The 17,637-nt window shown below is 47.7% G+C and overlaps 1 protein-coding gene across 2 annotated transcripts in view; it reads right to left on the minus strand.

Annotated features, from left to right (window-relative positions):
• LCP1 (lymphocyte cytosolic protein 1) overlaps positions 1-17,637 on the minus strand; it is a 67,537-nt gene that overhangs the window by 36,166 nt on the left and 13,734 nt on the right. The window contains exon 1 of one of the 2 annotated variants that reach the window (XM_037129541.2): positions 13,326-13,470. The exons of the other annotated variant lie outside the window; for it this stretch is intronic. The gene's annotated coding sequence lies outside the window, so the exon portion shown is untranslated. Of the gene's footprint in view, positions 1-13,325; positions 13,471-17,637 lie in introns of those variants that run through there. 2 annotated transcript variants of the gene reach the window in all.

The raw sequence follows: 17,637 nt of genomic DNA on the forward strand, positions 1-17,637 counted from the left end.
TCTTGCAAGCAAAGGGGATCGACCCTCCAGGCTGCAGGCTGCAGGCTGCAGAGGCAGCTTGTCACCTTGGTATCTCTCTCCTCCCCTGGGCTGAGATAGTGATACTTCTGGTGTTAAAGTCTTGGAAGGCCACAGCTCCCCTTCACTTCACGTTCTGCTGGGCTGGCCAAAAAGTCCGTTATGGCTTTTCTGTTCAATGGCTCTAGTAGCGCTTAGTGGCTTGAGCTTCATTTGAAACAGTTTTGTTAGAATGTTTTGTGACAGCTGTCATATCAGGGTGCATTTAAAAAAACGTATCAAAATTAGTAAGTTTTTGTGCAGCCATTTTAATATTGAAGATGGAACATTTTCGGTGTATTATGCCTTATTACTTCAAAATGCAACCGAGATGCAAAAACAGATTCATGCAATGTATGGAGAAGGTGTCAAAGTGGTCTGTGGAGTTTCGTGCTGGAGGTTTCTCGCTGGACGGTGCTCCATGGCTGGGTGGACCGGTGGGAGTTGACAGTGATCCAATCGAAATGTTAATTGGGAACAGTCAGTGTTCTACCACATGGGAGCTAGCCGACATATGCAAAATATCCAAACCAATAAAGTTACTGGGAAGGTGAAAAATGTGTCTTTTATTTTACGGAACAAACCATACGGACTTTTTAACCCACCCAATGCCACTGGGACGTCAAGGTCCAGGCGCTTCCTCTCTGAAAGCTCAGGGTACCCCTGGACCTTTTCAAAAAGCTCCTGTTCACAGGGGCTAGCTGGCCACCCACTGTTACGTGACTGCTTCATATCAGACGTCACTCGCTCACTCACGCCTTCATTCTCACTGCCCATGAGCACTGCTCTCTCTGGTCAAGGGGCCACACGCACGGGGGTTGCAGGCCTTGTGCAGCCCATGGGCGCACACAGAGATTGTAGCTCACTCACTGAAAAAAGTCACGAAGGTCAAAAACGCATCAATAAAAAGGATAGACACAAGCTCAAGCGAAGAAAGATTAGGTAACAGTAAGAAGTGAGCAGAGAAGCTTCTCAAAAATTAAAAATATTAAATGTCTACATCAGCCCCTGCAATAAAGGTGTGCTGGTAGCTTCTGCACTTGTGCACCGCCAAGGGTCCCGCCACTGAAACACAGGAGTGGGGGCGAGTGTGGGACCCGAGGGCTGGGAGGCCTTTGCGGCCACCTGTGTAACATCGGACCCCGTCTTGCCTCTCTGGGCCTCGGTTTCCTCCTCTATAAGTTGACAGATGAAATCCCTCCCAATTTAAAAGTTCCAGAAGTCTACTCTGTAGTGGACAACTGTGTGTACCAGCTAGAGCCAAGGTATGGTGCATTTCTAACGAGCCTAGACACAGGGCCAGGGGCTTCCAGGAGCCATGGCCTTGGCCCTGGGGTGACTTCTGTGGGAGGTACCTCTGCTGACATGCACCTGGCCCCTAGCCTCCCCACCCCCAGCTCCAGCTCCAGCTCCTGAGCTTACCTCCGCAGCAGGGACACCTCACAGGTTCTCCTCTCCGCACGGCGCAGGAAAGCTACCGGGGGAGTCGCCCGTACAGCCCTAGACATGCCGATCCAGTCCCCTCCTAGTTTCTAGACAAGACTGTATGCGAACTGTCCCAGAAAGAAAGCCACCTGCTATTTTCTTAAAAATATCCAAATAAGGAAACCCTACAACCTCTCCCGTGTCTCATGTCGCCACCCTGTAACCTGAATCTCTTCTGATACTATGAAAGCTCTCTCTCGGGCTGTTCTCAGAGGGAATAACAGAAGTTGCTTGATTCATAAAAATTCTGTCACATGCCCTGGTGACTGCCACTGGGCTCCTAAAAAAATTCTGCTCCCCTGGAGGCTGATTTTCTAAATTTCAAGAGTTTTCTTTGCTATCTTCTGGGTCTGGGCCAAGTTCCTTAAATGATAACATAAGAATAAGAGTCACTGAATGCAGAAGAGAAGGATCTTAGGGATTACCTGTCTGGGCGCTTTTTTCCTGTCTCAGAGGAGTGAAAAGACAACCAAATTAAAGGACACGCCCATTGTCACAGAGCTCTTTGGGGCTGGGACCGACTTCCTTATTTCTCTTCTTTCCTTTATAATGTTTTCAAATCTAAGAGGGAATTCGGTTCTTTAAGATCTACTCAGTTTATAGTAAGTATAATTCCCTCATGCTTTCAAATAGCTTATGAAAAGAATTTCATGCATGTTTCCTGCACATGAAGAAAACCTTAACCTAGGGAGTGAGAAGGTGCTGTTTCAGTTTGGGCCACAAACACCATACACCAATACGATATACACATATTATTGACACCTTCCAGGTTACAATGACCAAGGCAAGGTGACTGGCTCCTGCACTTATCTGCATATTCATTCTTGACTTTGCATGAAGGCAGGCCTTCCGACTTTCCTGAGCAACCAAAAAGCAAACCACGTTACAACAACCCACTCTCAGGCACAATGCTCAAAAGACAGTACGCCAAATTCGCAGGTGAATTCTGTGATCACACCCCCAGACTTCTAAAAACAGTCAGCAAGGTTTCAGACTGTCTGTTCCTCTGGCTGCCAGGTGGGGTCAGGGAGCCTGTCGTCTGTCCTCCTTGAACCCTGGTTCAGCCCTCAGGCACCTGGGCCCATATCCGTGTCTTCCAGCACGTTATGTGATCACAAACGATGAGTCACCACACTGCGCAGGTGCTCAGAAAATGAGTTTGTAGACGTGCGCAAAGAAACCCATGGGCCGGCTGCCGGTGATGCTGAGCAGAGGGTCTCCATCTAAGTACACACCCTGGTGTCTGCTCTGAGCTGAGTCTGCCGAGGTGGGAGCCGAGGGATGTGGAGAGAGAGCAGTGACTGAAAGGATGCTACATCCAAGCCCAGGACGCATCAACTTGGAGGTCCAGGAACACACAGGAAATCACTGGGAATGGGTGCATCGGGATGCAATTTGCATATCACTATGGAGACTGTGAGACTCATCCTCTAGAACTAATAATAGAACAACAACAACAAAAAACATGCAGTACCTGACTGCTTAGTCGGGGTACTGGCCTCTTTCCCCTTAGATGGTCAAATAAAAAAATGACCATAGTCAACACAACAAGAGCTGTCGGTGTGAATGAGTCTAAATTACACCTATGTTTTTGGTCAGATCCGCAAAAAAAATTTTTTTTGCTGTGCCAGAGAGTTCAGGAATTAGTTAATGCGCTGTGAGATGAGAAAAGCTTGCGTGTCAGTGCTTTAAAGGAATCGTCCCCACGGGGCTACGCGAGGCAAAGGAGCCCCTCACTGCCCAAGGGCGGAAGGAAAGGCGCGTCTTAAATCAGCAGCAGAGAGACGCGTGGAGAAGGGCCCTCCGCTTCTCCACAGGAGAGAAAATCACCCCGAGAAGACAGGTGAGAAGCCAGAGCACACCCAGGAAGACGTGGACATCCAGCAGCACAGGCCGCGGAGGCGGGGGGTGGAATTCTAGAAGCGTCTGGGGAAGTGGCCTGGTGGGCCCTTCCTCGCCCACTCTTGCTTCTGGAAGGAAACCTTGGTGATTTAGGCTCTTCTTGCTATATTCAGTCACAATGCTTACTAATACAAACACTTTTCTTTTTAATCCTCACCCAAGGGTATGTTTATTGAGTTTAGAGAAAAGACGGGGTTGGGGGGAGAGAGAGAGAGACTGATGTGAGAAACATTGATCAGTCTCCTCCCACAGGTGCCCCGACTGGGGATCGAACCTGCAACCCTTAGCCAGACGAGATGATGCTCCAAGCAGCCGAACCATTCGGCCAGGGCAAGTAATTCAAATACTTTTGGTCTTCCTCGTGCGACAAAATGATTCTACCCAGAAGCCATGTCAGTTTGCTTGTCTGTACCTAGCTGGCTTCTTTGATTACCACTTCCCATTTAGAAAACACAGATCCGTGAAGCGAGGAGAGAACTGGACATGTTGGAAAATGGGAAAATGTGGGCCCCTGAAAACCGAAGTTTCTCCACAAAGTCTTGAAATGAGTCAGTGAGTGGTCTGAAAAGAGAAGTAGAGCCCGTGGGTTGGTTTGATCTGGCCGTGGGATGGGACGAACAAAGGTCCGTCGGCATCAGAGAGCCTGCAGGTTCAAAACGCCCCTTGGGATGCTCAGCCCATCCAACGGACCGCTGGTCCTAGAGGCTGACGGGGGTGGGGGGGGCAGGGGTTTCCTCCTCGTCCTCCGTTTGCGGTTTCACCTGTGCCAGCCCACGACTCCCACTGGAAGGGCATCTCCCCCAGCGGGCATGATCCTATCTTCCGTTATAAAACTAGCCTTCAAATACATAGGGTCTGGCACAAATAATGCTTCTTTTCTTTTCTTTAATTTATTTTTTTATTGATTATGCCATTATAGTTGTTCTAGTCCCTCCTTCATTCCCCTCTACCCTGAACCCCCCATCCCCACCATTACCCCCCTTTAGTTTATGACCATGTGTCTCAAGTTCTTTAGGTTCTTTATTTCCCCTACTATTCTTGCCCCCCATCTATTTTCTACCTACCGTCTATGCTACTTATTTTCTGTACCTTCTCCCCACTTCTCCTCCTCCCACTCCCCCGTTGCTAACCCTCCTTGAGATCTTCATTTCTATGTTTCCGCTCCTGATCTAGCTGTCCTAAACGCTTCTTTTCTTAAATTACAAAATCATAAGAATGTAATTCTGTAACACTATCACACTCAAGCACACCATAGGACATTTTAGGCGAAATGTTCACATTAAAGCGACAAACTATTCCAGCCATATTATTACCCTGCCAACCACACTGAGCAGGCCTCACTTCTGCTGCACCTGCGTACAGGGCGCTAGGAAGCAACATGTGTGCTGAAAAGACCCTGGGGTTCCTGCTGCAGCTGCTTCTTGCTGCGTGTTTTGTAAATGTCACTTCGATTTTCTGAGCCTCGGTTTCTTCACATGTAACCAGAGAATGTTAATAGTCCAACCACAGGGCTCCCTCCACTGGGTCCTGTTCGAATTAGATGACGGCGGGTTTCAGTTGCACAAAACCGTGCTTGGCAGAGGAAGGAAGGGGCGGAGGGGCGGAGGGAGGGGAACATAAAGAACTAGAACTGGTGCAAAATAATCTTGGGGAACAAGGCCATTTCCACTCTAAATTGTATGAGATACTATGTCATGTCCCCACTTAAAGTCCACACAATTATATGAATGCTGTGGGGGGACGCGGGGGGGGGGTATAAATCTAGATTTCATGTCTGTGCTCTATTGTCGAATGTGTTCATCTTGGCTTGCTTGGGCGCTGGGACGCCCACCTTTCTCATTGAGAGCCCTCGTAGTGAATCTCAAAAGATAGTGCATAGTCGGTACAAGACGCCACCTAGAAGCCAACGGCATTGGCTGACCACACAAGGGCTGATGCTGTGTTGTGTGGTCAAGGCGCTCCGGACTTAGCCTGGCCTAGAATACTCATGGTGGAAAGTACCTTCTAAAGGCTGAGGAAATGAGGCCAGAGCGGGGAAATTACAGCAACCTTAAGAAAAGTCTGCCCACACCCACTCTAAGTCACAAAAAGAGATCTTTGGGCGTCCGTGACGAGAACCCCTGGACAGCCCCTGACCACCCTGGAGTGTGCCCACGCCTGGGGACTGGCTCTGTGAACCTGCACACTACACTCCTCCACTCTGCCCTTCCCAGGTCTCCAGGCATCTTCTCTCCTGCAGTTGGAGCTGGAAAACCACAGAGACAACGCGCATCGATATTTGCATATTAGCTATGATGGCAGAAGCTCCTGTTTATTCTTAACAGTGGGACCTCACTTTCTATCAGCTCCTGGGAATAGTTCTTTTAGAACCTCTAATGACAAGCTCATTCTCAGAAAAAAATGATAAATTGAGGCAGGAAATTTTAATTGGATGGGATATACTTACCTTCACTTTGTTGAAAGCCATGGTTTGACTGGCAGGTGCTCACCAGCACCAGCTTACACTGGGGCATTTGTAACAGTTGTGCCGTGACAGGGTTTTTTTTTTGGTGAAAAGTTTATATAACAAAAGAGTCTAGTCTAAGACCTTCATAACTCTTATTCTGAGGCCTTTGTACCATAAAATTCTTAAGTATTTACTTGTGTGTTTTTCAAACATGTTTGGTATAGTCGAGACCACGTCGCTCAGTTGGTTACAGCACTGTCCCCGTACACCATGGGTGTGGGTTGGACCCCAAGTCACAGCACAAATGGGGAGCAACCAATGAATGTATAAATAAATGGAACCACAAATTCTCTCTTTCTCTCAAATTAATAAAAAATGTTTGGTATATCAGCAAACCCATCAAAAGCAGAGTTGGGCTCTCTGCCCAAAGGAAATGTGATATTAGGAATAACCATCCCCTGGCTGATCACGAAAAGGAATATTTAGAGTGATTAGAAAGCAGCTAGTGCATGGTGTTAGAAGACACAATGTTGTTTAAATTCATGGGTTTGCGCCATTAAGAAACTGAATATATCATGGGAAGAGGCAGGGTGTGAATCTTGGTTCTGCCACTTACTGGTTCTGTGACATTGGACTTCACCCTTCCCGAACCTCAGTGTGGCCCTCTGTTATACGAGGATGAGAACTCCAACCTTATGCAGCTTTTGTGTGGAAATATAAGAGCAAACATACATCGAGTGCTCAGCGTGATGCCTGGCACAGAGTAAGGGCTCAGGAAGTCAGGAGGGACAGCGAGTGTGGCAGAGACATACACACACAGGCTGATGAAATGCGGCAATGAAGGGAGGGGCAGAACGAAACCAAGAACAGACCTGGGAAATGGGCAGGCCTTCCCCTATTTTACAGAGGAAACTGAGCTCCGGAAGACTGAAGACGTTTGCTCAGGCTCCACATTCAGTAAAAGGCTAGACAGTGAATCCAAACGTGCCTCCCAATTTGCTCTCTTCTTCATGCTACATTGGTCTGGTGCACAAAAGCTACAGAACACACTCAGACTCAGAGCCTTGGAAAAACTGACAGTCTATATATTACATACATCACACATCATGTACATTATACATAACCACCCCATAGATTGTGGCGTACTTGCCTTCCTCTGTGATTGCAGGAAAGAAACAGAGAATCTGGGATATTCTGATGAAAAACTTCAAATTGAAAGACACCAAGGGAAGGGGAAAAAATCTGAAAAACTCCCCTATGTTGCCCATAATAAGGGAAAAAATTTTGAATGTGTCTTTATAAAGCATTGGAAATGACAGGGAAGTTTATTTCATCTTTTTAAAAAGACCGGAGGCAGATCATTAACACAAAACTGCACACTTGTTTTTCTTTTTTCCCTTATTTCTACTTTGTACTGTTATCCAGCTTTCTCTGCAAGGAACGGCGGCACCACCCTCCTTCACCTGGCCTCCCTGGTCAAAGTGCTGGGAGCCGATGATGCCAAGGAGGTGCCAAGGAGGTGCCAAGGATCCACACTTTACAATGCTACCTCTGAGGCTAACAAAGACGCAGTTCTCATTCTCAATTTTGCCTCAGAAATGATGACAATGAAGAAGCAAATTTTATACAAATACACTTGTACACCTGTACTTCATACATTTGGATACCCAGTTCGGATAAATTTTAGTGATAACTACAAGACCAAGGGATCAAAATGCAGGGTATTATGTAAATGCAAAGTAATTATTGCATTAGTTCACTTCCCTCTTGTGAATGCAACCCGAGGAAAAAAAGGAAACAAATTATGTGAGAGGTTGCAATTCACATGCATAATTAACTTGCCCACTGAATTTGGTGTCTTGTCCTTTCTGCCTTTGGAGAACATAATGTCTTTTACATTTGAGCTCATCCAGTCGGGTGTGTGTGTGTATGTGTGTGGGGGGGCAGGAGGAGGAGAGCCAGAGAGAGAAGCAGAGAGAGAGGAAGGGAGGGAGAAGGAGGGAGAGGGAAAGAGAGAGAATCCCTCCATGTAACCAGGGCTGGAGTAAAACAAGAATTGATGCTGCAACCACAGAACTGTGGCTTTGCCAGTTGCTCAATGTCACATCTTCACTTTTCTTTCTGCCAGAGAAAACAACCAACCATGTTCGCAAAATAAGCCCCCTTATAACCCGCAAGAAAGACAAAGGCAGGCATGGCTCTGCAGTTGAGCAAAACTTATTTTAACTCAGTTGCGTGAGTTGCTGTTCACCTTTCTACTGCAACTCCCAGTGAAAACAGTCTCTTGCTCTCATGCAGATTTTAGAACACTTATATTTGGCCATGACTATTTAGTTATAGATGTGTGTGCTTGGGTCCAAATACTAAATTGTTTAATTTATCCCTGTCTACCAGTCACAACAACCAGAAAATGGGAATGCCCCTGGACTCAAAATATTCTCACCTTCTAAGACTGATGATAACTTTGTAAAGCTTTTGAGGTTAGAGATTGTGTTTTGTGACCCATGCACAGGCCTATAAATTGGTAAAAACCAAACAGTCAAGTGAACAGAGAGGCTGAACAAATATTGATGATGATAACGATGAAGAATAGACAGTTTAATAAAAGCAATGAAAATACAGAGGCATTTCCTTGGGATACAGTATGATTATTTAAATTCACCTCGAGGGCGTAGGTGGTAATGAGCCCACCCCCGCCCCCAAGTCTGCTGCCTGCTCACTCTGGGAGCCTTCCCCTGGGACTCGGAAGTTAACACAAAACCGATTCAATTGTCCCAAACCAAAGCGACGAAACATAGGGATTCACTGCCCAGCCTTCAGATCTGACAGTAACACCAGTAACTGCCTCCCAGGATTGCTGTGACAATGAAATGCATTAACACAGTTTCAATGCTTACGAAATACTCAGTTCGAAGCAAGTAGAACATGAGCATTGGGTTGGCCAAAAAGTCCATTTAGTTTTTTCTGTACAATGGCTCTAGTCACGCTTAGTTGTCTTGAACTTCGTTGAAACATTTTCTTAGACTGTATTGTGACAGCTGTCATATCAGCATGCATTTTAAAAAAACATCAAAATTGGTGGATTTTTGTGTAACCATTTTAATATTGAGGATGAAAGAAAATATGCAACATTTTTGGCACGTTACGCTTTTTATGTCAAGAATGGTAAAAATGCAACTGACATGCAAAAAAAAAGACTTGTGCAGTGTATGGAGAAGATGCTGTGACTGACTGAACATGTAAAAAATGGTTTGTGAAGTTTCTTGGTACTGTTGACACTTTGGCCAAATAATTTCTTGCTGGGGGGCTGTCTTATGCATTGGAAGAGGTTCAGCAGCACCCCTGGCCTCTACCCACTGGAAGTAAACAGCGGGAGATAACCAACATACTCCAAATAGCCAAATCAATAAAGCCATTGGTGAAAATGAAAAATGTGTCTTTTAATTTATGGAAAAACCCGCACAGACATTTTGGCCAGCCCCATCTTAGCTGCTATTATTAAGCTGATACATTGGACGTCTCCCCTCCGCCCCCTGCTGCCTGCAGCATCTTACAAGATGGACCGATGATGAAACTGCTGGGAACACTGTGTAAGGACTGAAACTGACCAACTAACACAACAGAACAGGCAGGAGTATAAGGAAGCCGAATAGAGAAGGCAGGGAGGACAGCAAGTGGGAGGGGCCATTGGGGTGCCCAGGGTTGCAGCAGCTGTGGGGAGGCACCCCTGGAAGACAAACATCTAATCAGGTGGCAACGTCTTAGAACCTCGCAATGAAAAGCATGTGGAACAGCAGCCCTTGTGATTTGAGAAGCACACTGCCACCCAGCAGCGTGGGAACTCGGGGCTCCCGAAATCTGCTGGCACTGATGGGTTTTACACTCCGGTGAACTCTGTTCTACGTTTTATTTCTGCAGGGTTCCCCATACAGATGGAGTACGGTCACTGCATGGGGTGCTGTCAGTGAGCAGGGCAACTACCGACCAAAACACCCAAACAAACAAAGAAACAAAAAACCTGGGAAGACAACTGGATTCATCTAAATGGTGTTACCCTGCTATAAAATCCGCTATCAGTCACAAAGTCCAACGCTGCTGTAGTTTACTTTATACATTTTTACTTCATTACTATAATTTTATAAGAAAATTTCTTTTCATTTTACCTCACCTCACATTCCAACTTGTTTGCTTAGAGGACCCAGGGACAAAGCCAAAGGGGGTAGGATTGAGGGTGGGAGGTGGGAGTGGGTGGAGGGGAAATGGAGACAACTGTGCTTGAACAACAACAAAAAGAAATTAGTTGGGAAAAAAACACTTGTTTGCTCTCTCTCCTTTATGTACAGAGGGGCCTGTACTCTTCAGGTAACAAGAAGTTGCCTTGAATATGTTCTGAGAATAATCCTGAGTGAGTAAAGTTAGTGCTATATTGTGCTTTGTTCTTTGTCATAAGAGAAGCCCATTATCAAGGACCTCATTTTGATAAGGATAGCCAAGTGTTAGCTCCGTGAACGTACTTCAGCTAAAATAAGGAGTTTTTCATTTTCCCTGTCTGCAGTGGTCACTGGACAGTTTCCTAAATTCCTCAACGTCAGTGTCCACTGAGTGCTTTCAGTCTAAAATAAAAAAGAGTGCTTTGGTAAGGAGGAGGGATGGTGGGATGCAAAATATTATTTTATTATTGCATCTTCTTTCATAGCAGGGAGCTCAGTGCATATTAAGTTAATAAGTGAAATCAAAGAAAAAGCACCCATGAATATCTAAGGAACTGAGAAAAAAATACTTGCAACAAATCTGCAATTTGATAAATATCATTAGCAACTACTGTGTGTTAGGAGAGACAAGAGAAGGAGCTCAGGCTGCCGGCAATTCAGGACTTGAGAGGAACGTGACATTGGTACCACTGTCCTCACTCTAACGTTGAAGGCTTCAGCAAGCGCACACAGAAGACACTTCATGCAAGAAACGCAGGAGTGGAGTCTAGCAGGAGAAGAAACCTCCCTAAGGGCACACTTCTTAGGCATGAGCCTTGAAAAATAACCAGGGGGTTTACAAATGAAGAAGAAAGCAACTGGAGAAACTGTTGCAGAAAAAAAAGTAAAAGAGCCAAGGACTTCCCGGTGGCATGTGGTCTGTGTACCCAGAACCTGTGTTAAGTGTGGGGCCTGGGAGTCGGTAGGAAGTGACCAGAAAGAAGAGGGGGAAGTGGTTGAGCAAGTGTGTGAGGACCCATAATTATTCAGTAAAATTATGCATTAATTAAAGGAAAATACTTCATCCTCCTATTATATGAACCCTGCGGTGGTGGCTGTTATAAAAATGAAAATATTTCTGAGTTTATTGCCATATTTCTTTTCTTCTCTCTTTTCTCTGTCCCTCTCTCCCCCCGCCCCTCCCTTCGCCTCTGGGTTCCTCCCCTGCCTCTTAAAGCTCCGAGTGCCCAGTCTCTTCAGGCAGCTTCAGAAATAAAGGCCTTCAATTACCTACATCTGGGGAGAAAGTGCACCGGTGTGGAAGAGAGGACCTGGACTAGACGCGCAGGCTTTCAGAGGCAGCATGGAGCCCGGAATCCTGGCTACCTGCTCCCCCTGCCCCCTCCAACTACCCGGTACCCATGGGCCAGTGCCTGCAAAGATCCAAGCCCACCCCGGGTCTGTAAAGAGGAGAGGACTAGATGGTGCCGTGCGTGGAGAGGGGCTGGGCACAGTACCTGCAGATGTTCGGTGCTATCACTACCTGTCCCGTTCTCTCTAACTCAAATAGATCCATTGGAAGAGCCTTGATTGTTAGCCCCCCTTCCCCAAAAGGTTTAGAAAGAGAATTATAAATGAAGCTAAAACACGAAAATTGTTTCCCAAGCTACCACCTGCTTCAAGGCATAATTTACAAATGAGACACCATTTGAAATGTGACAAAGCAAAAGAAAGCAACCTGGAGGTGGCTAAGGAAATGTCCCCACCGGCCCAGCTCCACCCCCCACCGCCATGCTTGTCTGCAGGGCAAGACCAGAAGGGTCTTCTCTGACGCCATGACAGGGAGCGAGAATGAAGAGGAATCGTCTAAACATGGCTGCTTCAACAAGCCCAGTTGGATTTAAACGGAGAGACGTTTTACTCCTTGGAGTTAACTTTTTCAGGTGCCCTTTGCTCCCCCCACCCAGGGTAAGGGGAATGTTGACACACCCTTGCACCCTCATGTACTTTATTCTCATCAACATTTTTACCCCAAACCACACCCAGCATATCTTTAAATCTGTTCTCTCAGAGGGTTCAAGTATGCCTCTCCCAATTCCACATTTTTTTTCAAGCGAGACGTGGGAAGCAATATTGATGGCCTCCTTTTGCAACTTCCAGAAACTCACATTTTTATACACATGGCTACTCTCATTCGAAATTGCCTGTGCAGATATTCCTTCTGCAATCTGACTGACTAGAAATCAGTTAGAATTAACTTATATAAAGTCAAAATGTGTGCAGATAAAACACCTTCATTTAATGATTTTTAAAAAAAAAAACTTGTCCTGAGGGGCTAATTTTAGAAAACAAGTTGCTATCCTTGATTTCTTAAAAATTGGATTTTTTGAAGTATATGAATCCACTTCCAGTCTGAGTGGATTTCGTGCTTCTCACCTGTCGTGATCATAATTAAATAAAGGCTGATGCCACAAGACCCAAAAAGTCTGTTTTTCGACCAAGTTCCTGGAATAAATATCCCCTATCGACTTTGTAAGAACTTCTCTGGTAGGCAGAAAACTGCCATCCAAAATTTCACGGTCATTTGTGTGGCCATAACAAATAGTTCAGGAAAATCTATGGAAAAGTACAGTTAAGGGACACCAATGGCTTTTGAGGGAGCAGATGAGAAGGGGCGCCCTCCAACTCCATGTGGTCACTGAGCACACCCCCTAAAAACTGTCGGTACCAGAATCACTCAAATAACCAACAACACGCTAATGTGACTTGAGAAGTTAATATACCCACTAAAGGGACGTGAAGGGGACTCTTTAGAAACACAGAGCCACAGGAGCTAAAATTAAACCACCCCCATTAGGCACAACCTGAATGATCAATATGCACTTTGCTGAAAACGGTTTAATGCAGGAAAAAAAATAACAGTAAACAGCCTCCCTGAAATGAAGCCATAGACATAAATCACAACATGGTTTAGTTCAACGAGAAAACAAATCACCGTTTTGGGGGGAAACGGCAGTGGGTGACTGGAGAAGCCACCCCGAGAGTGGAGGGGTACCACCCTGGACGGCCACAGGAGGTGGCTGCAGCACTGCCGAGCAATTGAACGGTGGCAGGGCTCCCCAAGGGCACAGGTGACGAGGGTCCAGAACTCTAGTCCCTCTGAAGACAAAACTCCACAGCCCACAGACACCCAACAGGCACCGCACCCGAAACGCTTGGAAATGACAAAAAGACAGAAAATTTACCTTGCAGGGAGACCGTCGTCAGTGGCACTGGCCTGTGACCAGAAACTCCTTTCCTTCTGATTTGCAGAACTTTGTCAACCCAAGTGTGTGGTCACAAGGCAGGAAGTGACTAAAATGACAAATCGTCAGCCAAGAAAGAAATAGATTTTGTCTTTATAAGGACATTTTACTTAAATTTTTTTCTTGTCTCCTCCCCAACCGAAATCACCTGACTGCACAGGTCTCACTGAAATGTAGAAGCCTCTCACCACTTCCTCTTCATAAGCATTTTTCTCTTCCTTCCCCCTTTTTTTTTCCCCCTCCTCTGGCCGTTGTTAAACTCAGGGCTACTTCAACCTGTCTGATTTCAGATAAACGCGGAGGCCAGCCGGTCACCTTGCCTCCTCTCTCCGACCCCAGCCGTGAATGCAAAGCCCGGGGTTCTGGCGACTTACGACAGAGATAAGCAAATTATTCATTTCTAGTGTAAGAGCCGAGGGAAAAAGTGGCACCTGAAACAAACCAAAAGGGGTTTCCTCGTGCAAGCCCGCGCCAGCCTAAACCAAACCTCTTTTAAGGGTCCCCAAACGACAATCTTATTGGTGCAAACAAAACGACCTCTTTAAGGAGGAGGGCTAGAAACTCAAGGTCACTATATTATTTACTCATTCTTTTATTTATAGAGCAACCATAGGCTGAGGATCTCTTTAACCCAATTAACGATTTCAATTATTTACACGTTTCCTATGAAGAGCAGCAGGGGATGGCTCGGGCAGCCGCTGTGTGAAATGGGCAGCCACATTCCTTCACAGAGACCAGGTTCATTTTTCGAAGGCACGTTTCATAAAATGAGCCATAGAATAAAAAAGCTCTGTTTTATGCCCGAACCCCTGATGCTTGTCTTGAGGACAAAGGTCCATCTTCAGATGTAAATGTTCAGGGGCTCAGAGCCCAACCGTGGTGGCAGTGGCGGAGGGTGCACGGGGCCCTGAGTCCCGTTGACCAAACTCAGGCATGGCCTCCACGTGGCCTGGAGACCGTGCGGCTCCCGCAGCCAGTCTGCCGGTGAGGGACCGGGACGTGCAGCTGTGCGCCGGCAGCTCTGATGGGGAGGGAAGATGCTTGACCCTTCCGCTGGCTTCTGTCTCGACCAGGGGCCCGGAGCCCGGCCATGGGCTCGCTGCACGGGGAACTGCCCTCGTACTTCTCTTGCTTTCTCCTCCAGACCCATCCTGCTTCTGACCTCAAACGTTAAACCCAGCTGTTCTGGCTGACCTCGTCCGTTAGCCAGGGGTGGGCAGCTCCTTAGAAGCCCACAGGGGCCGCCCAGGGGTCGGGCGAAGACTAGGAAGAGATGGCAGGCATTCGGTCCCTTTCAGAAGTGGCTCGTGGCACAGAGAACGGTCAGCCCTCTTCTGCCTGCCCAGGGAAGCTGGTGCCCGAACCCTGTTTTCCCTGTTGCGTTACTCCTCCCCAGGAGTCGGTCGCAGAGGGGTTTCCAGAAGCACCTCAACTCTTTGGGGACACCAGAGAAACACCCACTCGCTGCTGTGATGGGACTAATCGCATTACTTAATCTCAGGTGGTATCCACATGGGTGGAGGCGGTCATCACTCAGGGCTCCAGGGACAATGTCTCGATGGTCTTTGGATTAAAAAAAAAATTGTGCAGTGACTTTGGATCTCCCTAAAAAAAACAACTCTGGACCCAAGGCGTCTACAGGGAGGAGCAACTGACCCTCACCACTGGGTCAGACTGCACCCGGGCGCTACCTGCAGGGCCCGGTGACTCAGAGACGACACAGTCACTGCCCTCGAGGAGCACGGGGTCTGGCAGATGAAAGAGGAGAAACCCGGCAGCGGGACAAAGTGCAGGCCTGGCCGGGGCTGACTTTTGAAGGCGGTGCCACCCAGTCATGAGTGGCGGCTGGTTCAAGTCAAAAGGAGACTGAGGATTTCGGATGACGTCTAGATGGCAGGAGATGAAAGCCACCGAGCGGTGCTGCCCACACCCACCGGGCTGACGGAGTCTGGTCCCGCCCCAGCGCCAACTCAGCCGTGGCTCCCCGCCGCAGCCTCGCCCACATCCTGTCCCACTCCCTCGGCTGCATCTCTGCATCTGCCTCTCGCGGCAGGAGTCCACCCAGAGGCGGGGCACTGTCTGGGCCTCAGCACCAGGCTTTTACAGGGAGGGCAGCTCGCTACCGGCGGTGTTTAGAATGGCCGGGGCATCACGATGATGGTCTGAAGGCCGCCTTTCGGTTTCAGTATTATTTTTGTGTTCTCTGCGGACAGTGCACCCCTGATGACTGCCCCCACAGTGCCCCCTCCCACCTCTTGCACCCCACCCTCCACACCTCTCTACTGCCGCCTCTGCCACTGCTTCACCAGCTGATACTTTGCTTTCCCTCCCCACCCACTGTCTCCCCCACTTCGCCCTCCCGCTGCTCTGAGACCCAGTCCCCCAGGCCCCCAGCCCCACATCAGGCACCGCCCTCCCAGAAACACAGACTCGCATGCCATGCATTCAGGCTGCTTGCCCTCAAATTACTTCTCAGAAGCACTTGTGCTTGATTCCATGAATTACTGAGAGCAGGGACTTTCAGCCCCAGGTGCACGGATCCCTAAAATGCATGTATAATTTTGTGCATATGTGCTTTCTTCCTGGGTCCATCATATTTATTCATCGACATATTAAAGCGACCCCAGAGTTCTTGCCTCTGTCTCCTGCATCCTTCCCAGACCAAGACTCCTGCCCCTTCCTTATCAAGACGATCAGGGCATCTGGTAGGAGCTTCCTTATCTAGCTGCCTCTGCTCTCACAAGAGCTGCCATTTCCTCCCCTCCTTCTGCCTTGAAGGAGGCGGTCTTCCAACTCCCCCAGGTCCATGGTTCCCCATCATAATCTTAACCTCGTATCTTCTGCTCCCTCAGATGCCTTGCTCCATCCATGATCTCATATTTTTCTAGAATCCTTCATCTCTTATGCTCCCACAACTTCCCCTTCATTTGCTCATGGGATTTATACAAAGGAAAAATACTTCTGCTTCGTGCTACTGCTTACCCTCCAACATATGGGGGGGCCTGGGGGGACAGTGACTGAGACGAGCACAGTCCCTGCCTTTGTGGAAGGTCCACTGTGGTCAAGGACACAGAAAGATGGTCCTCAGAGCCACGGCAGATGTGCAGTGCCCGTGGGGACAGCCACGTTGCACCAGCATAGACATGGGCTCCGGGAGGCGTGTCCAGGAGGGCGCCCCGAGGAGGGTTAAGAGGAGAGATGCCGAGCCAACTGCGGGGCTAGTTGTGGGGCCTTGGGCAAAGCGCCAAATGTCCCCAGCCTCAGTCTCCTGCCTAGAAAATGGAGCGAAGTACCGTGTCTACTTCATACAGTCGCTGTGACAGGTAAGTGAACGGATACAGGTGGGAAACTCCAAAGAGTCCTGGCACATAGTAGGTGCTTTCCACACGTTCATCTGCATTTTAGCCTTTGCCCAGGCTCGGGGCTAGCCCCTTCACTCACATTCATGCACCGATTCTTCACAACAACAGTATGACTTAATTTCAAAATAACAGTGCGATTCTCATACCTTAAAATTCACTGTTCAAAACTCAGTGGGTTTTGGTACATCAACAGAATCGGGCAAGGATGACACTATATGATTATAGAGCCTTTTCATCTTTCCCAGAAGAAACCTACCCCTTCACAGCTATTCCCCATTCACCCCCACCTCCCCGACTGCCAGCTACTAAGCTGTGTGGTCTCCCCGTAAACGTGCCTGTGCTGAACATTTCATACAACACGCGGTCTTCCGTGACTAGCTTCTTTTCCCTAAGCAGACCGTTTTCAAGGCCCCCCCCCATGTTGATTCATGTGGCAATGCTTCCCTACAGAAGAATAACATTCCATCGCAGGTACAATGTAGACCACATTTTACTCATCCATTCATTCGTCGATAGTCATTTGTTTCTCCTCTTTGGATTGTAAATAATGTTGCCATTCACATTTGTGTACACGTTTCTGTGTGGGTGTGTGTTTTCTTTAATTTTTTAATCACAGCTATACATGCATATAGCTTTCGAAGTCAAACATCGCCTCGAGGTTCAGGTGAGACACACCAAAACACCCCCTCTCTACCTCCGATTCCCAGTCCCCAGAAAGCCATCGTCGAGTTTCCGCTATGTCTCTGGCTACTCTGTATTTTCAGATGCTATGCCTAGACTGTATCAATTGTTCACGATCAGATTTCTTTCTTTCTTTTTTTACTTCACACTCTGGCCAACACGCACGCACTGACCCTCCCACCACCCTCTAAAACAGGCTATTACCTCTT

This window comes from Artibeus jamaicensis, unplaced genomic scaffold (assembly GCF_021234435.1).
Source record: "Artibeus jamaicensis isolate MK-2021 breed Jamaican fruit bat unplaced genomic scaffold, CSHL_Jam_final contig_415, whole genome shotgun sequence".
Taxonomy (NCBI): domain Eukaryota; kingdom Metazoa; phylum Chordata; class Mammalia; order Chiroptera; family Phyllostomidae; genus Artibeus; species Artibeus jamaicensis.